Source organism: Hermetia illucens, chromosome 5 (genome assembly GCF_905115235.1).
Source record: "Hermetia illucens chromosome 5, iHerIll2.2.curated.20191125, whole genome shotgun sequence".
Classification (NCBI taxonomy): Eukaryota; Metazoa; Arthropoda; class Insecta; order Diptera; family Stratiomyidae; genus Hermetia; species Hermetia illucens.
Window position 1 is genome coordinate 69785463 of NC_051853.1, and position 18871 is coordinate 69804333.

Here is an 18871-nt window from a genome sequence, read left to right on the forward strand (position 1 = left end):
TACGGTTTTACTCCAAAACAGTGCAATAATATTGCCTATTTTCTCCTGTGGAAGCAATGTGCCTTCTTCGAAAACAACATACATATTTAGTGCTTCCTATTTAGTCGAGTTGACGGAGATGCCAACCGAAATCATCCGATCTAGCCTAGTCTATGCTAACTAGAACATCTTATCTTATCTTATAGTCTTTATTACTTTTTTTTTTTTTTTTTTTTTTTTTTTTTTATGGATGGAGGTGGAAATCTTAGAAAGACGCTGCTGCGCCAGGTTGCAGCAGTGTGTGGGATTCACACCCACTAAAACCACCCCCACTCTTCCGCCCCTCCCCGCGGGACCACCGTGAAGTATTACTTCGCGGGGGAGGCTCTGGTTCGCTATACCAGCTCGTCCATGTCACGTCTCCGTCGCGCCGCCTTCCGAGCTCGATCCAACTCCAGGAGTTTTGTCTGCACCACGGCTACTGCCTCATTTACCGCCATCCAGTTTTCCTCCGACTTCAACATCTCTTCCACCAGGTTGGAGGGCTCGATGTCCGCCCCTAAGATGCTGTTCAACCTCCTTTTCTGCTGCAGAAATCTGGGACAATAGAACATAACGTGCTCCGGGTCCTCGAGTGTAGCACCGCATTCAGGACAGTTGGGAGACTCGTCCAACTCGAAGCGATGCAAGTACTTCCTATAGCCACCGTGTCCCGTAAGGAACTGTGTCAGGTGGTAATTCAATTCTCCGTGCTTTCGGTTGACCCATTTCTCGATGCACGGGATCAATGTATGGGTCCACCTGCCCTTGTCGGAGTTATCCCATCGTTGTTGCCACTTGCCACACAACTCTCTCCTGATGGCTTTTCGGAAATCCGCATTCACCTCTGCTGGATTTGCCTTCCGTTTTTCGTAGAGCCAGTGTGCCTCGCTCGTTAGAAGATCTATAGGGATCATTCCTGCGATAACACACACTGCCTCCGTCGACGCCGTCCTAAATGCGCTACACACCCTTAGCGCAATTGGCCGGTATGCCGAGCATATCTTCCTTCGGTTGACAGCGTGGTTCAACGCTCCCGCCCAGACAGGGGCCGCGTATAGCAGGATCGACCTCACCACTCCCGCGATGAGTAGCCTGCGACTATACTTCGGCCCTCCCACGTTAGGCATCATCCTTGCAAGGGATGAGCTGGCATTTGCTGCCTTTTCTCGCGCATAATCCAAGTGTCTCTTGAAACTCAGCTTGGCATCGATCATCACCCCCAGGTATTTGACAACCGATTTTGAGACGACCTCACGATTACCAACCCGGATGGTAACCGTGTTGTTCTTCCTACGGTTGGTAATGAGGACCGCCTCCGTCTTTTCGTCCGCCAGGTCCAGCTTGACCATTCGTAACCATGACTTGATGGTATGAATGGCTTCATTTGCATAAAGCTCCACGTCCTCGGGATGCTTTGCAATTGCAACTACCGCCAAGTCGTCCGCAAAACCAATCAGCGTTGTCTCCTCCGGCACGCGAAGGCCAAGCACTCCGTCGTACATTATGCTCCACAGCAGCGGTCCCAATACAGAACCTTGAGGCACACCTGCTGTCACAATGTACTCCTTCGGCCCGTCGTCCGTCTCGTACCAGAGAAGTCTATCCGAAAAGTAACTTTCGATGAGCCGAGCCAAGTAGCTAGGAACACCCAGTTTGGCCAAAACGCCCTTAATCCAGCCCCAGTTGGCTGAGTTAAAAGCATTTTTGACGTCCAGCGTCACCAGAGCACAGCATTTGCCCATGGCCATTGCATTTCGAGCCAACTCCACGACCTTTGCTACTGCATCGACCGTAGAACGGGCTCGCCGAAACCCATATTGCCGCTCTGAAAGACCACCCGCAAGCTCGATGAACGGGAGCAGCCTGTTGTATATCACCCTCTCCAACATCTTCCCCATGGTGTCTAAGAGACAAATAGGGCGATATGAAGAGGGCACGCCGGGTGGTTTTCGAGGCTTCGGTAGCAAGACCAGTTTCTGCCTCTTCCACTGGGCGGGAAACACTCCTTCCGCCATGCACGATTCGAATGTGCTTGCGAACCACCTTGGTCTGGCCTTGACCGCCACCTTCAGAGCCCTGTTCGGAATTCCGTCCAATCCCGGAGCCTTGCTGTCCCCAATACGTCTGCAGATTTCCCAAAGTTCCTCTTCGGTAACATCAGGGATCGAGAAGACGTCCTGCTGAGCTGCCAGTTGGGGTTCTCTTTCGTCCTGCTCCTGCTGCGGGAAAAGAGTTGCAATTATTTGCAACAAGAGCCGTGGGCATGTCACCTGAGGTGACTTTCGCCCGCGGATCTTCTTCATTACAACTTGGTAGGCTGTACCCCACGGATTCGTATTAGCCTCCACGCAGAGCTTCTGGTAGCATTCCCGCTTGCTTCTCCGAATGGCCTTCTTAAGGTTGCTTCGCAGATCCCTGTATTCCTCCTCACGCTCCTGGTGCTCTGGCCTTCCTCTTGTCCTGTGGGAAAGTCTCCTCGCTCGGAGACAAGAGGATCTCAGGGCAGCGATCTCCGTGTTCCACCAGTAGTTTGGCCTCTTGCCGTGGTGCAAACGTCGTCGTGGCATCGTAGCGTCGCATGCTTCGGTTACACGCTGAGACAGCTGTGTGGCCCTTTCCACCGCTGTTCCATCCGGATCATGGGCTCCCTCCAATGCGGCCAGGAATGTCTCCTCGTCGAAAGCTCCAATAGACCAGCCAACCGCCTTAGCCTTTCCACCTCCAGAGCGTCGTTGACTGCTTCCCCGGTTCCCAATGTGGAGGAAGATGGCCTGGTGGTCACTGTGGGTGTAGTGCTCACTCACTTGCCAAGCCATCCCCCTTACCAGTGAAGTGCTAACAAATGTCAAGTCAACGATCGAACCCGACCCTCTTCCTCGAAAGGTGGGCACGCATCCAACGTTGGCCAGCACGATGTCCAGCTCCGCAAATGACTCCAACAGAATTTGACCTCTGGTGTTCGTCGATCGGCTTCCCCACTCCAGGGCCCACGCGTTGAAATCGCCCGCAATGATTTTAGGGCTGCGGTCTCTAGCATCCAACACCAGACTGTCTAACATCTCCTCATATTGTGCTAAGGTTGCACTAGGAGGAGCGTAGCAGCTGTAAATATGGACACCGTTGACCTTCGTCCTTATAAAACCGGCTGCCGGGGGGGCCATGACTTCCTGAATGGCCTGTCTTCCGCACGCCCAGATTGCCGCGTTACCAGACGCATCCACCGCCCAAGTCGCACCGCCGTAGTTTCTGTACGGCTCGCAAATAACCGCGACATCGACATTCGACTCTCGAATGGTTTGCGAGAGCAGGTCCTGAGCTGCCTCACAATGATTGAGATTGATTTGTATCAATCTCATTTTCCTGTGCGGTTCAGCTCCCTCCTATATACCGGACATCTGCTGCTTCCCGCAGTCTTTATTACTTTTATTCTTACATCTACACCATAGTTACAGTTCTTTCGCTTCCCATATTCGTCTACAAAAAAATCCTACTTCAATCCACATATAGGATATCTCTAATGTACAGAGAAGTGACAAGAATTAGATGTTAACACGATTTCGGAACTATTCGGTATAGTATACCAACCAGAGTAATTGACAATTTAACAGTCGTCTTGTGCGGTTTTTTCCTTTGAGCTGGAGATTGGAATCGATTCATAGTATTCCCTACTTATCATAAAACGCGAAAACGATTAGTTTCTGGTTTACAACGAATCGCAGACTCTTCTTGACAAAGGCATTGAGAACCCCAAAATCAAAAGAGTTTCGGCGATAACGGTTCGCATTCTGGACTTAAGCACAGTGAGATGAGAGGGACTAAAGAACCGGTCTAGGCCTGCCTTAATAAGGAACTCCAGAGATCCCGGTTTTGCGCCGAGCTCCACCAATCAGAAATTTCCTCTCCGAAGATTCCTTTTCGGCCACGAACACCGCGACCAATGGATTAATTTTATAAGCCGGTAAAAAACAAGATTACCAATTTCGTCATTAAGAATTTACCCATAGTCTCCCTAAAATGTCTTCTAGTAGCTTTTATTAACGGCTATTTTTCATCAATTTGGAAAATAACAAAAATCGTTTCGATCCAAAAGAAAGGCATCTTCTTCAAACCAAAGGATTTCAGACCCATATCCCTGCTTTCGAACTTGTGAAAACTTTTTGAGAGAGCCTGGGCAACTTATCCAGCATTAAAACTTAAACGCAAAGATTCTCCTTTTTAGGAATAAATTTTATTTTAGCAAATAAATATATCAACTTCGGGAGCTACTTACTCCCTTCTTCTGTGCTTAGCTACTACTCTGGCAAGAGTTCTTAGATTTTTATAGAAAATTTTTAATAACTATATGCATCAATTTAAAGGTCATTATTCAATAAAGTAGTATCCTATCAGTGTCATAATAATATCATCAATAAAGGACGTGGCGCAGTTAGTAAGATCTACTATATTCATTACAAGAAATTAGATTTTAGTGTCAAAGCCAAATTGATTCTATGTGAACCACCTGCTCCAACGTTGCCATGACTAAATGCGAACCATTTGAACGCCGAATACCAAGATATTGCACCGGCATATCTTATAACTAGAAGGCGAGCAAAAGTGAAACCACTTCGAGAATACGTTCTAAATTTTTTGGAAAGGTTTTCGAGAAAACGGAACACCACTCAAATTCGCTAATTCAGTAACTCTACCAACAAGGCAGCACATCCCCTTTGACCATTTTTCTTGGGCCCTGTAAAATTGTGATTAATAAACTAAAACCCTCATTCTTTCGCTCTTTGACACTCCTGGCCTGGTAGGGTTACATAGAGAATAAAAACAAATTACTGTAATATGCGATTGTACATAGTAATTTTAAGTATCTGAAGTTAGGATTAAGTAAGTAAAATGAAAACCTTCTGCCGATTTTATTGGGAAGGCCTTTTTAAAGATACATTAGAGTGCAGGGTGTAGGTTTTCCACCAAACTTTACAATATCATGCTTCGTATTATAGATGGTATGGCATTTCAGTACTTCTAGAATGGGCTGAGATTCTCAGTAAATGTTCAAAATATAGTAAGATCCTATTCAGGAAGATTGTACACAGGAGGTGAAACTTCCTATGTAAGACTTGAATTTTTCCAGGATGAAAAAGATAGCGTCCGTTGATCGGGAATTTTCAGGTTTGTGCACGCGCTGCATTTTTTATAGAAAAGCTCGCTGCCAAAACCAAACGTAGAAGACGGCCGTCCGAATAATGTCGCAATATCACTAACTATTGGTTATCTGTAACTAGTTGCTTGGTTACATGGATTCGCCCACACCGAAGTTCTACAGAAACACGACATACAATACATTAACAGATGCTCAGAGTGCACTACAATCTTGACTCGACCTTAAATCGGATGATTCATTTTTTGTCCTGCTTTTTATTTGGAGGTTCACCTCCTGTGTATAGTTATGTCCCATTCCGATATCTGCTCAAATAATCTTACTAATAGTATATTACTAACTTTTAGAAATTTACTGAAAAACCCCCTTTAAATTCATCCTAGGACTTCCGAATTTTGTACCAGCATAGAGAACAATATTTTGTATACACGTGCTAAATCAGCACTCATTGAAATCTGGCCATTAACGCCAAAGTTATAGCAGTTCAAACTTAGCGACTTCGCGCGAATTAACTGCATCGGCATAGAGGACAGCTTCGTGCATACACATGCCAACTATTAGTGTCAAAGTTATAGCAGCTCAAACTAATCAATTTCGTGCGAATTAGCAACATACAAATAAGATGCTGATGTTTTGTTTCTAAAACAAAACCTTATCAAAATCGGTTCAATGTCTGTCTGTCCGTCTGTCTGTCATAGGCACTTTTCTCAGAAACGGCTGTACCGATTGACACGAAATATAGTGAGAAAGTGGGACCTGTGGACCCCCCGACATGCAGTGATTGATATCCTTCTACGTTGAGATTTAGGGGCGTCCCCATACATGTAAAAGGGGAGTGTAAAAATTTTTTTCACCAAATATAGTCATGTGGGGTATCAAATGGAAGATCTTAATTAGTACTTTTCGAAGTCGGCCTTAGTTTTGAGATTTGTTAAAAAGGCAGGGAGTGGGAGGGGTGGAAAGTGATGATTTCTTTAGCGGACCCATTCTCAGAAACTACTCAACCGAAAAATCTGAAAAAATTCATGAAGCTGCCTCTATATGGTGCCCAGGCCTCCACATACTCTCCATATCGATATCTGTTCAAATTAAGTTAATAATAGTATATGACCATATTTTTGGAAAAATTCGAGTAAAACCCCTCCTTAAGTTTACCGCAGAATTATAATAGTTGGTAGTAGTATGAAACATAATATGAGTCCAAGTTTGATCAAAATCATACTATTAGTAACAAAGTTACAGTAGCTCAAAGTTGTTTTTACCGTGTAAATTTACAACCCGAAGTACTAAATCTGACATGCTAAATGCATATTCTTAACGGGCTACGTACAAATGGGATAGTTCTACACTCAAATATACTCACACAAGAAGCAAACAAAACCTTGCATACCTGAAGCGCCCAGCTTTCGGTTTCCCGAGTTGTTTATATGTGATGTTGGTTAAATTCTTGGCATTTGCTAATAATATTAAACTCAGAGTGTAAAGCGTATGAGGTTGACTATTATCAATACAGGGCTTTCCATCAAATGATTTATTCAAATCGCTTTCTCAAAAAATAGAGGGCAATGGAATTTTGAGCTATGTGACACGGAGCTGTCGTGCACTCGTCGCTCCCCACATCTTTTTCTTTAGCCTTTGTCCCGTTCACAAGCGGGGTCGACTCGTCGTGATCGGTTTCGCCATTTTATTTTATCAAATGCCTGTTCAGGATGTAATCGCGAGGCCTTTAAATCCCCATCAAGCGTATCAAGCCACCGTTGTTTCGGCCGGCTTTTTGGCTGCTTACTTCTTCTTACTGACTTCGATGTGCACACCAATATTGGTAAGTGAATTTCCGTCAGTGTGAATCACGTGACTTCACCATCGAAAAGACCTTACTCGCAGTTTTTCCACGATTGGTGCAAACTCATATTGATCGCGGATATTCTCATCTTAGACGTTATCAAAACGTGTCACGCCATCAGTGCAATGCAACATCTTCGCCTCCATTACCGCAAGATGCCGTTGGTTGTCTTTTATAGTCGGCCTACACTCAGAACTATAGAGAGCGGCAGACGGACGACATTGCAGTAAATTTTAGATTTGAGACGTGCGCTGATACGTCGATCACAAAGAATACCAGTTGTGGAATGCCACTTCATCCAGGTTGCATTAATGGGTGAAGCAATTTCATTACACTGTTCTCCATTGGCTGATAGATTTGACTCGAGATATTTAAATCGCTCAGTTCTAGCAATGGCACTAACCTGAACTAGAATCTAATACGAAAATCTCTGCGACATTCGCTATTCTCAGCTAACTCATTTACATTGCCAACCGCTACTTAGCAGAAAAAGACTCTGGATAACAAGTACGGCATCCCTCCACATATCTCACACAGGTGCTAACTGGTTTTAGTGCTGCTGACCATCGAATACAATGTGCACTTAATCCTCCATTGTCCGAGGAGGCCAACAGCACAACATTAGCTATGGTTGCAAAGCATCTTGAGGATGCTGAGTTAAACTCATGCAAAGCAATCAGTGCTGTTAAGGCGTGGTTAAAAAGCGCTGCACTGACAATTATATTTCCTCAAGCAGCTCTGTTTTCAGGGCAAGATTCAGTCGCCGTTCAAAATCTCTCAGCAACTTAGATTTAAATATTGTCACAGTAGGTGCTGCTACTTCCAATATGCCAAGGTATTCATAGACGTTGTCTGAATACACGCCCTCAATTTGGATGTTATTTTGACTGTAACCCTCATTGACAATGTTTTTCCTCGAACAATTGTTTTCATGTTGAACTAGATGGTAATGTCCAGCAAAGGGTGAAGTTGATTCTCGTCTCTGGCATACAATTTGATGTAATACCAACCACGCTTTATTTATGCAACATTGACAGGAATTATTTTTTCCATACAGGTTTTTGGGACATTAGTTTTATTTATTTATTTCTTTAAAAATAATTATAAACTCCACTTCATTTTTATTATCACCTAGAGATAAAAAATTAAATAAAATTGCCAAAAACTAGCGTGATCGGTTTTGTGACATCAATTCCTTCTGTATGAGATTTTGCGTCTTGCGCGGCTTTACCTCTTCCTGGCATACTATCATTCCGAGAATGTCTTGCCATGGCTCTTCCTTACTTCTCGTTCCTCCAACCTGAAGTCTGGAGACTGTCGGGGTCACTCAAGAATTCTAATATCATGATTTTTAAACCATGATTTTATTGATGTCCGAAGCATTCACATCAATATTTGAATGGAACCTAACAAAAGCAAAAGTTAGGCTCTTCAAATGTGAAAGGTCTTCTGTAATTTTTATGGAAGAACATTTGATTTTCTCGTGGAACATGCGCTCCCTGTGCAGAGATGGAGCTGCCAAGCAGTAGCCGATACCCTGTCCCAATATAAGGCAAACGTAACAGCATTACAGAAGATGCGTTGGACAGGGACCGGTTTCCTGGAGAAGAGTCGCTACACCATATATTATAGCGGCCATCCAGTAAACCATGTGCTCGGAGTAAAGGTTTTCGTCAGCCAAAAAATGAAACCTGCTATTATCGGCTTTGAAAACATAAGCGAACGGTTATGCACTCTGCGCTTGCGAGGCAAGTTTAGAAACATAAGCCTCATAACGTTCACGCCCCTACAGAGGACGCTGCAGAGTCGAAGAAGAATACCTTCTACGAGGCAATAGAACGAACCCTCGAAGCTTGTCCAAGATATGATATCAAAATCATACTTGAAGATTTTAACAGCCAAGTAGGGAAGGAGCCCGTATTCAGGCGATACGTTGGCTCCCATAGCTTACATCAAAATACAAATGATAATGGACTGCAGATTATTCAATTAGCAGTGTCACACGAAGTGGTTGTTGGAAGTACCTGGTTTGTGCGGAAAGCAGTCCAAAAACAAATGTGGGCCTCTCCAAGCGGGACCACTTTCAGCCAAATTGACCACGTGCTGATCGAACGCCACCACCTCTCAGCCTTAATGAATGTCAGAACAAATAGGGGGGCCAATACAGACCCTGATCACTATCTCGAGCTTGATTAACAACACCACCCAGAATCCCCTCTGACAATAAGGTGAGAGTTACCACTGAAGCCATCCACAACACAGCCCTCAGCAACACCTATAAGAGGGAAATGGATGCCACAATAACTGCAGTCAACAGAGATCTTGGAGATGAAGCATCAACAAATGATGTTCACAATCACCTGAAGTAAGTAAGTACGGCCACAAGCATACTTGGCCCCAGTCGCAAAAAAAGTCGGAACGGCTGGTTTAACGATGAATGTAAGCTAGCAACGGAACGGAAGAATGCTGCATACCGAGTAATGTTGCATTCTCAAACGACGCGGGCACGCGCGGAAACTTATCGCGAACTCCGACGAGCGGAGGCAACTTCACAGACGGAAAAAGTAAGTCTGGGAGAACCAACAAGTCTGTGAACTCGAAAAGTACAGGGAGCAACCGCACCAGGCGCGCAAGTTTTACTAACAAGTCAGCAGGATGAAGCCTTACACACTGGCATGCTCATCCTGCCGAGACAAAGAGGGAAATCTAATTTCCGACAGAATGGGCATATTGGAACGATGGGTTGAGTACTTTGATGAACTACTGAACAACCAGAACATCGGCGAATTGGAGGTCCCGGCCAACTAAAGACGACGGACAAATAATGCCACGACCAAGTATAGAAGAAACATTCCGTGCAATTCATCTACTTAAAAATCATAAGTCGCCAGGAGCTGCTGGAATTACAGCCTAATTGGTTAAATATGGAGGCGACCAATTACACCAAGTGGTTCCTCAACTTGTGCTCAAGGTGTAGGACAACGAATCAATGGCTGACGACTGGTAACGAGGCATTATCTGTCCCATAAATGAAAAGGGAGATATCACACAGTGCAGCAATTATAGAGGTATCACGTTGCTGAGTACCATCTATAAGATATTTTCCGCTATCTTGCTAGGTCGTATATCCCCATACGCCCAGAACATCATTGGCACACACATCATCATTGTACCATCTTTTCATCGACGTTAAAGCCGCCTTTGATAGCCTAGCCAGGGTAAAACTGTACACGGCCATGAGAGAATTCGGTGTCCCGACAAAATTGATAAGACTGACTAGGCTGATCCTGACCAATGTGCGAAGCCAGATAAAAGCAGCAGGATAACTCTCAAGACCATTCGACATCAACAATGGTCTACGACATGGGGATGCTGAACCTGGCCCTGGAGAAAGTGCTCCGTGAGGCCGAGGTAAATGCGAGGGGTACGATCCTCTTTAAGTCCACCCAACTACTGGCCTATACTAATGATACCGACATCATGGGGAGAACGACCCGAGACGTACAAACTGCCTTCATCCAGATCGAGCAGGCGGCGCGAGATCTTGAGCTGCACATCAATGAAGGCAAGACAAAATATATGGTGGCAACGTTAGCACCAAAAACCAACCAACCAAGAACATCAAACCACACTAGTCAAACGGGAAGAATACAGATAGGAGACTACAATTTTAAGACCATTGATAATTTCTCCTATCTAGAGTACGACGATGAAATCGATGCACGGTTGTTGTCAGCCAACAGAGCCTATTTCAGCTTGCCAAAACTGTTTTGCTCAAAACGTCTCACCATAGGGTCAAAGCTCTTACTGTACAAGACAATGATCTTGCCAGTCCTCATGTATTTCTCGGAGACTTGGGTTTTTAGCAAGAAAAATTGGAAACTCTTCGTCGCGTTCGAGAGAAGAATCCTCCGAAGAATTTTTGGCCCTCTACATGAGGATGGACGATTCCGTAGCCTACATAACAATGAAATCTATGATCTATCATCATTAGGTTGTGGATAAAATCCGGCTCAATAGATTACGCTGGGCGGGTCACTTAATCCGTATGGATGAGGATGATCCAGCCCGAAAAGTCTATAAGGACAATATCGATGGCAGAAAAAGAAGACGAGGCAGATCCTACCTGAGATGGAATGATGGCGTAGCCCACGACGCCAGGCAGCTTTTAGAGATATCGAATTGGTGGATCTCGGCGCAAAACCGGGATGTCTGGAGTTCCTTATTAAGGCAGGCCTAGACCGGATACCGCTTGTTGCGCCGTTGATGATGATCAAGCTGACTTTAGCAAATTTTCCCTAAAGAATATGTTGGGATAATGTTTCTCTCCAATTAGTCTGGTCTATCAAGTAGATGTGGACTTAGAATCCTCTCAATGACTCAACAAAAATTGCAACTCTTACTTTCTATGACTGGACATGGCTATATAGCAGGTTGCTACCGTACTTTCCATCGTAATTTCTCAGAAATTAATCGTATTATCGCTATCATCCGGTGGTTACGTGTACAATAAAAATAGCAAATTTGTTTGCTAGAAACTTTCTGCGAGCCAATAAAAAATTGAACATAATTATAGCATCATGGATGCATACACATATTTTACAACTTCAACATTAACTGTACCTGTGTTCATATTCTGTTGAACATCTATTCTGAGAACATTAGTCATCGTGACAATTTATTAGAAATAAGGTATCCCACCGAGAAAACGGAGTCGGATCATTTGTTTTCCAGCTTAAGTAAGCAAATACTGTGACGTGGCTGTTTATTTTATAGACATTTTATTTACATGCACATATCCATAAATTCGCATACACATCTGCCAACTGGAAAATGTGAAATAAGAAGTAAAAGGAAAATTCCCCAAATTTCGGATTAGTATGTCAAAAATGATCAATAATTAATGGCTATTTCTGGGTTTTGTTTGAAATTTAATCAGTGCTCAATTAAAGGAGTAGCTTGGCGTTGAAAGAACTTATGCAAATCCATTCACGATTCGGAAGGTATTGTATATTAATGGAGCCTGGAGGTGTTTTTTTCCTTGGAAAATACTCTTGGCGAATGGAATTTGTTAATTTTATTAAAGGCAATGGTCATTTGCTCCCCATGGGAATGTACCTAGCTGAACTTTTCAGTCAAATATAACCACATTTGTTCCGCAAGCGCGGCACTATGGAGGTAACAAAGTCACTTCATATAAGGAGCACGCCTTATTTCCTTACTACTTACTCTATTACCCTAATCTCAATCGGAACATAAAATAGAAATGTTATCTTATGAATTAGCCGTACACGCTCCAAAATCATTAAAGGGACAAATAGGTGAATGTGCTATACTCCACGAAGAAATGAACCGGGAACCCATATATTAAGAACATTATTTCTAGATATTCGAACTGAGTAGTTTCAACATTCGCGTATACATATGTATGTGTATACAAATCTGAAATCCTAAGAAACTAAGATTTCTAGAAACTTATAGGAGGCTTCTGCTTGAAGGTATGACTTGTGTAGGAGGTGGTTATATCCAAATAGGAAAATTATACTGCTGCATTTCCAGCGGAGCATCATTCAGTTAGGGGCTTTAAAATTAGTCGTATCTTGTAATTTTCCTTTTTTTCGTTTGGTTTTTAGCTCGGTTCACGGTGTCTAAGTGAGACAAGCTGGCAGCGCCTACGATACCAGCAGGAACAACAAGTATAAATGAATTCGATTAATTAACGATTTCTCTTGAATCGTCATTTATTTGCTCCTCCCAGGTGTCCTTCGATGATCACTTTTGAAGGTAGGTGCTTTGAATCATCCTTGTTGGCGTAATCTTGTTTAGCTTTTGTGAAAAGTTTTTATTGACCTAATGATGTGCGTTCTGGATTGTAGAATACTGCCGATTTATTTTCTGCGTTCAATATGTTCTGTAAAAATGGGTGTCTGAATGATTAAATTACTGTTGCGTTCTGGAGTAAAGTGATTCCCTCAAGGATCGTTATATGTGTTAGAAACAACTACATATGTTAACTTCTCTCTTTACTTTCAGTAATGGAATAATATTGCGTTTTCAATTCTTCTTTTTGAATGAAACACTGGAGACAGATAAGGATGAAGTCGAGTCTCTCGCACCTGAAAACGGGACAAATTGTATCCAATGGTCCTCCAGGTTAGTGGCTGGGTAAGGCGAACCACCCTAGACAGAATATCGGACTACGAAAGGAGCCTCGAACTGGACGGATTTTACTACGACAGTCCTAGCAACGAAAATGGACGAACGATTTGTGCATTTTCTAATGAAACGTACGCACCCTGTACAAACCCAATTCTGCTCAGCAGGTAGCCGATACCATGTAACAGGTTTGCAAGGAATACGTTGGATAGGGATCACTTTCCTGGTCAAAAACCACTACACTTATCGACATAAGCGATAAGCCATGCATTATGCGTTTTCGAGACACATTTCGAAATGTAAGCCTCATTAACGTTCACGCCCTTACAGACGAGAGTACACAGGATACCTTCTACGAGGCAGTAGAGCGAACCCTCGAAACCTACCCCAAGTATGATATCAAAATCGTAATTGAGACTTTTCCAGCCAAGTAGGGACGAAGCCCGTATTCAAGCGATACGTCAGCTCCTATAGTTAACATAAAAACATTATTGAAAACGGACTACAGATTATTCAGCTAGCAGTGTCAGAGCGATGGTTGTTGGAAGTAATTGTTTTCCGCGGAAAGCGGTTTCTAAACAAACGAGGGCCTTTCCAGAGGGGGACGTTTTCGACCAAATTGACCACGTGATGATTGAACGCCGTCACTTCCCAGTCTCGATGATTATCAGAACTGAAGCCATTCACAAAAAATCCCTCCGTAACACCTAAAAGGGGGAAATGGATGCGGCAGCAATCGTAGTTAATAGAGCTCCTGGAGATGAAGCACCGAAAAATGACCTTCGCAACCATCTGAACAACGTTATCATCTATATCATTGATACACTTTGCACCATCCGCAAAAAAAGTCGGAACGACTGGATCGACGATGAATATAATGTTACAATCTTTAAGATCGTGGACACACCTCTATCACGAATTCTATCGAGTAAAGAACCAACAAATCTGTGAACTCGCCGTCTCAGGCACGGAAGATTTAATAACAAGTCAGACAGATGAAGTCTTATACATGTCGATACTCATCCTGCCGAGACAATGAGGAAAATCTATGGGCATTTTGAAGCGATAGGTTGAGTACTTTGATGAACTGCTCAAAAATCAAAATATCGGCGATTTGGAGGTCCCTCCGACTGAAGATGTCGGACGAATGCTGCCAGCAACAAATATGGAACAAACTCTCCGTTTAATTCATCGATTTAAAAATCATAAGTCGCCAAGAGCCGATGGAATTACAGTCGAATTAGTTATATATGGAGGCGACCAATTAAACCAAGTTGTTCATCAACTGATGCTCAAGTGTGGGACAGCGAATCAATGCCTGACGACTGGCAAAGAGGCGTTATCTATCTCATACATAAAAAGCAAGATATAAAACAGTGCAGCAATTATAGATGTATCACGTTGCTGAGTACCATCTACAAAATATTCTCCGCTATCTTGCTAGGCCGGATCAGAACATCATTAGCCCATACTTCACTCAGGCTTCACTCCTGGCAAATCAGCAACAGATCAGATTTTCTCTGTGCGACAAGCGATGGAAAAACTGTTGGAATATGGACGTTAGTTGCACCATCTTTTCATAAACTTTAAAGCCGCCTATAACAGCATAGCCAGGGTAAAACTGTACACGGCCATAAGAGAATTCGGTATCCCAACGAAATTGATAGGACTGACTAGGCTGACCCTGAGCAATGTGCGAGAGCAGATAAACGCAGCAGGATCACTCTCGAGACCATTCAGCATCAATAACAGTCTAAGACAAGGGGAGACTCTATCATGCATCCTCTTTAACCTGGCCCAGGAAAAAATGATCCGCGATGCCAGTGTTAATGTTAGAGGTATTATCCTTCAAGTCCTTCCAAAAAAAATTGCCATCTCTTGGCCGCGTTCGAGAGAAGGATCCTTCCAAGAATGTTTGGCCCCCTAAATTAGGATAGACGATTCTGTAGCCTATATATATAGAGAGAAAATTTATGAGCGATACCAGGATCGTCTGGTTGTGGACAAAATCCGGCTCAATAGGCTGCGGTGGGTGGGTCACGTATTCTTACAAGGGCGTTATGTATGGTAGAAAAAAAGATGGAGCGATGGCATAGGTCACGACGCTAGACAGCTTTCAGGGGTATCGAATTGTGTTGCTTAGTAGTGACAGATAGCATGGCCAGGGTAAAACTGTACACGGCCATGAGAGAATTCGGTATCCCGACGAAATTAATAAGACTGACTAGGCTGACCCTGACCAATGTGCGAGGCCAGATAAAAGCAGCAGGATCACTCTCAAGACCATTCGACATCAACAACGGTCTACGACAAGGGGATGCGCTGTCATGCGTCCTCTTTAACCTGGCCCGCGAGAAAGTGATCCGTGATGCTGAGGTGAATGCAAGAGGTACGCTCCTCTTCAAGTCCACCCAACTAGTGGCCTATGCTGACGATATCGACATCATGGGAAGAACCACCCGAGACGTACAAACTGCCTTTATCCAGATCGAGCAGGCGGCGCGAGATCTTGGGCTGCACATCAATGAAAGCAAGACAAAATATATGGTGGCAACGTCAGCATCGAAGACGAATCAACCAACAACATCAAACGTGGGCGCACTGGTCAAACACAAACACGAACAAGAATAAGGATAGGGTAATACAACTTTGAGACCGTTGACAATTTCTCCTATCTAGGGTCGAAAATCACAACCGATAACAACTACGATGATGAAATCCGCGCACGGTTGTTGTCAGCCAACAGAGGCTATTTCAGCTTACAAAGACTGTTCCGCTCGAAACGTCTCACCATAGGGTCAAAGCTCTTACTGTACAAGACTATGATCTTGCCAGTCCTCATGTATTCCTCGGAAACTTGGGTTCTTAGCAAGAAAAATTGCGAACTCTTGGCCGCGTTCGAGAGAAGAATCCTCCGAAGAATTTTTAGCCCCCTACATGAGGATGGACGATTCCGTAGCCTACACAATGACGAAATCTATGAGCGATACCATGACCGTCCGGTTGTGGATAAAATCCGGCTCAATAGGTTACGGTGGGCGGGTCACTTAATCCGTATGGATGAAGATGATTCAGCTCGGAAAGTCTATAAGGGCAATATCTATGGTAGGAAAAGAAGACGAGGCAGACCCTGCCTAAGATGGAGCGATGGCGTGGGCCAGGACGCCAGACAGCTTTTAGGGATATCGAATTGGTGGACCTCCGCGCAAAACCGGGATGTCTGGAGTTCCTTATTAAGGCAGGCCTAGACCGGATACCGGTTGTTGCGCCGTTGATGATGATGATGATGAGTAGTGACAGCTAGTCATTTGCAATTTGGAAAACAGTAGTGGTGTCCTCTGCAATCATTAGTGGTGTAAATATCGAGCAATACAGCTGCGTTGAGGTAAGCTTCTTTGAAGTAAGTTTAGGCAACTTTACCAGTATGGTAAGCGAGAAACTGAAGATGGAGATTCAAATTGATGCCATTTTTTGTTTTCGTTTTTTTTGTTTGTTGCGGGGTGTTAAAAGTATGACGTATCCCAAAGCTACTAAAATTGTAATGGATTAAATGCGGGCTATATTATTATAGATCAGGTAAGGGGCATCGATAAAATCAGCAAACACGAAGAACACAGTTGACGAGGAAAAATATCTTCCACCTCTTTCCCAAGAAATTGATGTCCTACTGGAAAAGTTCGATAGTATTACATGCAATTCGAACTATCTATCTATGAAATTAGGATTTGATTAAGTCCCTTAATTTTTCAGATTTAATTTAGAATATTCTATTGCATAAATTCTTAAATCATCTAATGAAAAGCAATGGCTTTTTTATTAAGCACCGGCGAAGAGAAGTTCTAGAAAATGTAAGCTCTGTCGTGCGATTTCACATGAATAGTTTCCGGTCAATTGAGAAGTTTTATTAAAGCATTAAAAGTATAATGAACTAAACTAAATCTGCTCTCCTTTTTTCTATTTCTAACTCACAGTAGAACTGACACGTGTAAAAGGCGTATTTCATCTTAGATAGACAACGAGATACCAAGGATAGGGCTTAGAACCCCCGATTGTAATATAAAAAATGCGGATCGATATGAAAAAAACGCGACACTAAAGATTGAAAGATTGAAGATCCCGGCGATAGCATCCTCCTTTGATACTACCTTTTTTGCTCACATGAAAGTTACGCAGGATCATTGGAATACCTATCCTTCCTCGATATCTCAGCGCCTACAAAATTCGGTAGATGTCTTCTTTACCCGGTTAAACAGTTGGTTTTACCGACGGCCTCAATGGAATGGAATGGTTTTTATACCCCATAATTTTCGCCTGAATAGCGGAGAAACTGTTAGTCGCGCTTTTAGTTTTTCTTGTTGTTGAATCAACCGGCTTAGTATGTGACCAACTTAGCCAGAAAGGCGAAGATTTTTCTCTTAACAGCAGGACGTAGTTCCACTATTGGTCTCTATAAGGAGTTCATAGCGCCCGGAGCTTCAAACGACCAACGCGTAGATAATGCTCCTAGCTATTTTTTTTAACAACATACAGAGTCGGCTAGCTTATACATCATCATCATCAACAACGACGTAGCAACTGTTATCCGGTCTAGATCTGCTATAGTGTGGAATTTCAGACATTTCTTTCTTGCTGCTTAGCACCAAATATATGCACATATGTACTCGTATATATACCGTTACTCTGGGTACATCGCGCATCAACCACGTCGTTGAGATTTCTGGCAATATGTTTCAGCCCCCGTTATTTCACTCATATATAACTCTTTCCCTTTGCTCATGGAAGAAGTGTATATCAGGATTGGGCTCCTCATTTCACAACATCTCACGCCCTTAAATCAAACCTAGACACTCTGGGTCACTGACGCACTGCCAATGGTTTAGCGCTCAATGACAGAAAATGTCCCTCTACGTACTACTCGCTTACGGAGATTCCTTATCATATCAGAAGTCCACCCATGACCAACGGAGCAGTCGGGATTTCAGTTCTCCTCTGATTTTGACTCCATCCAACCTTCCCTAACTCTCTTCAACTGTTTCGAGAGAAATACCCTTGAGTACCGCTCTGTGATCTGGTCACCATCCCGTAACTCAAAAAAACCCTTGAACAAGCGCAACGTAAATTCACCCATTCACCACCAAGAAGAGGTCTTTAAGAAAAAATTTCCTCGTATGGACCATCCCTCCCGCCTCCGCCTTCTGGACGTACCCTTCCTGCAACCCTTCCGCTCGATTCTGTGAGTGACATTAACGGATTCATATGCACGACGACGAGCAGCTTAAAAGGTGGACGGAAAATTTCATTACCGTTCTCAACCGTATAACAGGTGGTGAAATTTCATTTATTGTGAGCGAAATGTCTCGTCACCGTGGCATGCGGATATAAACTACTCCCCCAAGCAGAAGCGCAATTATCTGAGTAATTAATGCGCTCAAGTGGGCAAGCCTTCTGGAATGACGGTTTCCCTGCGAAAGCGTTCATCCCAGCTCTTGCAGAGCTGCTTCTTCTATCTTCCAGTGCCTCACCAGCTCTTCATCGATCTCGAGAGGTTTTCGACAACGTCAACAGAAAGTATGTCTGGTATGGTCTATGCAGGGGTGGCATTACAGAGAAATTTTATCAGAGCAACATATAATGGCGCCAAATGTTACATGTTGCTCCTAGGTAAAATTGCCGAGGAATTTTAAGTTCATAGTGGAGTCCGA

General features: G+C 43.6%; 1 protein-coding gene across 1 annotated transcript in view; it reads right to left on the bottom strand.

Annotated features, from left to right (window-relative positions):
• Positions 1 to 18871, bottom strand: part of LOC119657286 — a 31085-nt gene that overhangs the window by 8633 nt on the left and 3581 nt on the right. The window lies entirely within an intron of this gene.